The 6,980-nt window shown below is 47.6% G+C and overlaps 1 long non-coding RNA gene across 1 annotated transcript; it reads right to left on the bottom strand.

Moving 5' to 3' along the window:
• Positions 1-247: 247 nt before the first annotated feature.
• On the bottom strand, positions 248-3,224 carry LOC128102467 (uncharacterized). The gene is made up of 2 exons (XR_008215420.1): positions 1,124-3,224; positions 248-869 (listed from the first exon to the last, which is right to left on the bottom strand). It is a non-coding gene; the product is annotated as an uncharacterized LOC128102467 (long non-coding RNA).
• Positions 3,225-6,980: the final 3,756 nt, after the last annotated feature.

Genomic DNA, 6,980 nt, shown 5'->3' with positions numbered 1-6,980 from the left:
CTCAAAATGTCTTGGCAAGGCAAGGACACTGTCAAGAGGATCTCTTGGTCCCTGCCTTGCTGACTGCTTTGCTCTAGTCTATGAACTCTGGTAATAGGAACTCTGCTGTGCTGAGATCTGCATGGCTTTAGGAATTGACCTGACTGGGGTGTGTTTGGGGGGGATGTAAAGAAGGGACAGACACACATCTACAGAAAAAGCAGGACCAGGTGGGCCTATGCTCCCACAGAGATGCACAAGCAGCAGCCCAGAAACGTAGTGCATTTATTTATACAGCTGAACAAGGAAGTGGGCTTATTGTACACAGAGGAAAGAAAAGGCAGATTTAGTTAATCTTGGTAGGAGGTCTCTATAGGGGACCAGTCTCAGGCTGTAAACATCCAGGGAGAGGAAGCTGCTGTTGACATTTCACACACACTGACAACGTCTGCACACAGACCAAGGGAAGACTTTACCATTTCCTGAGCCTGACCTCAGGAAGGCTGTGCCATTCCCCTGGGTCTGAGGCTTTGGGGTCCTTGACATGGCTGTGCTCCTGTCAACAACACACGTCCACTTAGCACTTCACCTGCTCCCCACACTGCTGGCTTCATTCACCTGTCAGCACTGGGAATGTGGCATCATGTCCCTCAGTGCTTGTCTAGATGGGAACTGTAGGCTAAGCCGGATGTTTGCTCGAAGTCGGTAGGATGGATTCTCGGGACCTTGGACATTTCTCAGCAGCGGGGTTTAGGGCAAGATCCATACTTCATTCTTCAAGATCCTTGAGTTTGTTCATGTAGACTGCTCTGGTGGCTGGCCACAGTGTGGCCTGAAGAACAAACAGCATAGGTGCCTTTTCTGAGCCTGGGCCAAGCCAAGTCCTGAAGCTGGTACATTTGGAGAGGAGAGGCGATTACACACCTATGTGACAGTGTGATAGTGTTTCTGGGCTCAAGAAGTTCTTAGGTCCTATTTAGGCCCCACTCTTGGGAAATTTAGGAATGTATATAATGCAGCTATAAGTCTATAAGTAATATCAACTATTACTATATTACTATTGGCTATAATCCATTTGCCCTGTAAGTAAAGGAAGCCTAAGTTAGTCACTGGGGACTGAGGCTCTGTTTGCCGTTTTTCCTACCTCTAACAGGTACCTTGTTATTCTCATTCTTGGTGCTTTGTGATTATAAAATGGCTTTTGGGTTTCAGGAAATGCACCCCTTTTCTGTGCAGGCAAGAGGGAAAAGCAATAACCATTGCTGTAAGAGCTTTGTAATGCACAGTAGCACCTGAACATACACAAATCTTGGTTCCATCGGGGTCATGTACCACTCCTGGTGAAAGGAGAAAATGAACACTTGGCTTCTCTGGAGCCACAATGAGAGGAGCTATTAGCTATCCGGAAGGCAGCTGTGCACACATGGTAGCTCCCTGAACTCGGAAACCCCCTTTGTCTACGAACACTGATAATTTGCACTTCCGTAAAGAAAGCCTACTTACCTCTAATAACATATGTACATGACACGGGCAGTGTAGCTAGGCTACAGGATCTAGTCCCACTCTGCCGAGCGCCAGCTGTGTGTCTCAGACAGCCCCTGACTCCTCTCTGTGCCTGCACTTGCTCCCCTGGAAAACGGAGCATGTTGTTCCCCAATGGAGGGATTTACCACGATGAAAAAAAAAATGGTCCCGGAACGAATGTTGAGTCATGTCTGACCTTTCTTGGTCATCAAAGAAAAGTCAACACAATCACTATTGTTATCACTGTTGTGACTATGACTCCCATGGGGAGATTAAAGAGAAAGATCACTTCACTATTGTTATTATTGTGACTGTAGTTACCACTGTGCCGTTTTCCTGTGGGTAGAAACAAGGCCTAGACTCCTAAGGCATGGCCCAATGACCTGATGGTGACTTCAGACAAACCCCCTTTGCAGCCAGGTACTCCCTTTGTAGGGTACCAGTCTGGTCCCAGCAGTGTCCCGACAGGCCTCAGATGTACTCACTCCCCCGACTCTGTCCTGAGTCCTGCTGTGGAGCACAGCCAACCTGAGCTGGGAGGAGGGAGGTTGTGGCAAAGTTGGAGACTCTCTTCCAATGGCCGGTCTCGGCCTCTCCCTCATGGGCTGAAGGCCCTCTGTGCTCAGACACCTCAATTACTGTATCTGGTTCCTGGCCCCTTCTCCCTGTGTTCTTTCTCTCCGGACACTTTCTCCTTTCTCCTTACATTCATTCTCTCCTGACACTTCGGCCTGCTTCCTGAAATGCAGGTGTCCTCATATCAACTGTGGTGTCATAGGCAGGGACCAGAGGGGATGGGGTTCCGGGAATTCCAGCCCTACGCCACCAGGCAGGGCAGCAGGCCTTTGACTATCTCTTACACAGTGTCGACTGAAGTTTTCAACACAACATTTTAACTCCGAAGTTAAAAATGCAAAGTCTGACAGCAGTAACTAGTGGGTATAGATTTACCATGTGTCAGGCATTTTGCTAAAATGTTTCACACGTATTAATTTATGATGTAATCTTCCAGTAATGCAGTGAGGAAAGCACTATTAATAGTTTAAAATTGAGTAACGAGCAATTGAGTAACTTACCCACGGCAGCTCCGCAGATCGGGGAATCTGAAAACAGTTCACTTGGCTCTGAACTACTGCTGTTTGTTTGTTTGGAGGGGGAGGGGAGTCAGCTCATCTTTTCTGATGTTGGAATCTCTCTTGCAGCAATTCTCTTCGAATTCTTTGCTTGGCTTCAGCTTGTACACCTGCAGGGACGGAGAGCTCACTACCTCCCTAGGGATCTAGCTCTGGCTGCATCAGTATGAAAACACTCCCTCAAGTTTGTGGAGTGCTTAATAAGTCTTCAAGACTCAGAGTGGTTTCCTGGGAAACAGAGCAGCTTCCTCAGCCCCCAGGGACATGGTGTGGTCTGGATTACAAGTGAAGAAATTTAGAAAGAGCCAAAAACCTCACGTTTTTTTGCCACGGGAGAGAGGACATGTTGTGGACCCACAAGCAGAGGCTTATTGTGTGAGTTGTTCCCGCCTTGAGCTTAGTCCGTTTTGTGCTGCCGTCCAGAGTACTGCAGACTGGGTGATTCACAAACAGGGAAGTTTGTTTAGAGCCATTGTGGTGGCAGCTGTAATCCCAGCAATCCGGAGTGGAGGCAGGAGGAATGAGAGTTTGAGGCTCCACAGTGAAGGCTAGTCTGAAGAAACTAGGGTGTAGATAGAGCTTAGTGACCCTGGGTGTGGTCTCCAGCACAGCCAGAGGGAAAGTTGACTGGCTTGGTTTATGGGTCTAGAGCAGCAGTTCTCAACCTGTGGGTCAAGACCCCTTTGGGGGTTACATATCAGATATTTACATTATGATTCTTAACAGTAGCAAAATTACGGTTATGAAGTACCAATGAAAATAATTTTATATGGTTGGGGTCACCGCAACATGAGGAACTGTATTACTAAAGGGTTGCAGCATTAGGAAGGTTGAGAACCACTGCTCTAGAGGGCTGTGAAGACCAGGATCAGGGAACGGGCCTCTGATGAATGTCTTCTTGCTGCCACAGCAGAAGGAAGAAGGGCAAAGGGGAGCATGTCCATGTGCACACAGATGGTAGACAGACAGACGATAGACGGGAGCCCCGACGGAACTCATGTTTTATGGCCTGCCATCTCATTAGTTCATGCAGGAGGGTGGCACTCTCATGATGCAAACATTTGGCCCTGACTCCTGATACTGTGACAGGGGAATTACAGATTAAACTTCTCGGGAGACAGTTCCAAGTCACAGGACTGAGCATCAGCCTCACTTGTGACATGTCCTTTACAAGACCAGCTTCTTCCCAGAGTCCTCATAAGGGCGGTAGAGCATAATATACAAGAGGTGCCAGGCAGAGCTAGACACTAATGTGTCCTGGGATTTTGGCATTATCTGTATTAAAATCCAGTCTCAGGCTAGTATTTCTGATTGGTCAATGGTTTGATCATACAGCAAGTGAGGTCAGGATGTTGACTCTTGACTCCAAACTGTCCTGTTTGGCATACAGAAGAACAGAGTCCCTGGGAATTTGGGTATTCCAATTAGTTGGTGGCCTAAAATAATAGCCCATGGAGCAAAGTAAAAGGTAATTAGCCAATCCCATGGGCTATTTTAGGAAATGTGAGGTCCAAGATCAAAAACAGGCCCCTGGGAGGACATTGTCTCCTTGGCACTCAGCTTTCTAGAGACCACCATTGTGGGTCCACAGAGTGTTCATCCTAATATCCAGTGTTCCATGAGGAGTGTCCACGCTTAGCTCTGAGACATGGAACAGGAGAGAATGCCTTTTGTGTTTGAGGATATAAGTGCAGGAATGTACCTATGGCTGAGTGGCTCCATGGAGAAAGCAAGGACTCAGGAAATGCGGGTGGCCTGAACCCAACTGCCCTGTGTATGTGACCACGCTGATCTTCTGTCTCTTCATAGAGTTGAGACTGTTGAGAGACTTAAAGGTGACATGGACAGCTAAGTAGCTGGGAAAGAGAGGAGAGAGAGAGAGAGAGAGAGAGAGAGAGAGAGAGAGAGAGAGAGAGATTGAGAGAGAGCACTTTAGTCACTCTGCTTTCTTGAAAAGTGAAGCTGGACATCTCTGGCCCCTGGAGTTGCACTGTGCTCCCACCACTGAGAGGGCTCAATATAGAGACCCGCTGGTCCAGTCCTTTTGCTCCAGACTCCCCTCTCCTTCATGTCCTCCCTGGACCTGAGGCAGCTGTGCCAGCTCAGGGAGGAAGGTTCTAGAAGAAGCACCTCCCATTCCCTGGAGGTGTTTGCTCAGGGCCACCCCAGGATGAATATTTCCTTTTATAATGTTGCTAATCACTTTCCCCTGCAGGCAGGAGCCAGCCTCTCCACGGCTCCTGCAGCTGTGGTGCCCTGTGGGCTCTTCATCAATGTTACATGGTAATTAATAATAGATTCTCCTGCTCCAACTCCTGCTCCCTCTGACAGGCTGGATCTTCCCTACCAGATGAGACCGAAATCAAAGGCCTGAAATTGCAACTGGAAACATTTCTTCCAACAACTCGAGGGAAGAAATCGGGACAGCTTAAACTACGGGTGGCTCCAGCGCTGGATGACCTTCTTGTTTTACCCTAGGACACCGCAGATGAATAGTTCTGCATCAAGGACTGGAGACTTTCCCTGTGTGTTCAGAGGAGGTTATAGTCTGGTGTGTCTTGGTGTGATGAAGTAGATGGCAGTGGAACTCAAGACTCACTCCTTCAACAAATGCCCGACTGGTGCTGATGCTGGTAGTAGTCCAGGCACCACTCCCAGAGAACCACTGCTTTATTTACTACGCACATACAGAGAGTTAGTAGGTACTTGGCCCCGGGGACATGGAGTGAGTAAGGCAAAGTGGTACCCACTCACTTGGATAGAATCAACTCAGGGCATCATGTGATGGGTTAGAAAGCAGGTTCTAGAATTAGAAGTGCTGGATTCAAGGCCTGAGTCTGTAGCTACACATGGAAGAGCCTCCTATTTTTTTTTTTTTGAAACTGTCTAATGGGAATAATTATGTATCGTGTCTCAGCTGGCCAGAGGAACAGTTGAGAAAACGGATGTAAAAATATCTGCTCAGAAGTGTGAGTGACATAATGTGACTTAGCATGTGGTCACTATTGTTACTGAGTGACTGTCCACAGTTGTGTGACTAGGTCTTGTGGTAGAGGGGTGACATTCATTTATCAGTTCGTTCCTCACAATTATCTTGACCTCCAAGAACATTCTGGGTGTGGGAAACACAGAGGCAGATGCATCAGCCACAGATCTCTCCTCTCATACGGTGGGTCGGTTGGAGGGGGGAACTTCTTAGCAAAAGGCACATGTATTTACAAGACTCCAGAGAAGTGTGACATGTGACAAAGAGGAACTAAACAGCTCAGGAAACAGATGCTTTGTTAGAGATCAGAGTCAGCTGAAGTCCCTCTGACAAGGTGTCCACTGGAGAAAGAGCCCACTAGGCCTTACAAAAAGCTAGGACGTATCTTGAGGAGGGTGTCCTAGGAATGGCAGGCCCAGGTCTGTACCCCAGCTGGGCATCTCATGTTGCTCATCCTCTAAAGGCCTTCAGGGACTCCAGATCTTTGGACTTTAGAAGAACTAACCCCTCCAGAAGCGTATATTCTTATACTCCAGGGCTGCTCAACCCGGCTACCGCATATGGAGCAGCTTCAGAGGTGGCCAGCTGCTTTGACCATTTTCTTGTCTGAACCTGGCTTGATTGACAGGTCTGGAGGATGATAATCTCACCTTTACCTCTGGTAGAGTGAGAGTTAGAGCACTCCTGGCTGTAAATGTTTTGCAAGCTGGACACTTAATAGGTGCTCCGTGAATAGCCTCCTGAGGCTTGGCTCCAGGTGGGGCTCCTATCAGAATTCTCATTGTGCCAGGGTGTGTGTTCTGTTTGCATAAATTTACATAAAACTTCTATAGTTGCATCCTTTTCTGCTGTTAGCTCCTGTAAGTACAGGCCATCTCCCTTTTCTCCACTACTCCCTTTGCTCTTTCAAAGAATTTCAAGAGTTAATCAGATATTCCGGTGTGGAAGCTGTTTTGATTGGGGCCTCTTTTGCGGGAGGGGCTGTCCTCCATGAGGCCCTTGATTCCCTGCTTTCCTGGAAGGAGACACCAGCAATGGTCTCAGACAGTGGAGGGGCCTGGAATCTTCAAAGGGAAAGTCAATTTTATTCTCTCTGCTCACAAAAGGAGAGCATAGAGACAAGGAGACCGTCCAGAGCAGCAGCAGGAAAAATTCACAACAAAGTCTTTAGAACAGCCTAAGCAAACAGTGCTCTTAACACAATAGTGCATTTCGTTACTGATTTATTTCCCTGTAATATTTCCTTAGAGTTGGCACTCTACTACACCCACACCACCACCACCCCAACACACACACTAGTTTTATATATATAAAACTTTTCTCTATGCTATTACAAACTTGCCAACATCATTTTTCAA

This window comes from Peromyscus californicus, unplaced genomic scaffold (genome assembly GCF_007827085.1).
Source record: "Peromyscus californicus insignis strain IS unplaced genomic scaffold, ASM782708v3 Scaffold_7__1_contigs__length_154581171, whole genome shotgun sequence".
Lineage (NCBI taxonomy): Eukaryota > Metazoa > Chordata > Mammalia > Rodentia > Cricetidae > Peromyscus > Peromyscus californicus.
This window is presented reverse-complemented; position numbering and strand designations above follow the sequence as displayed.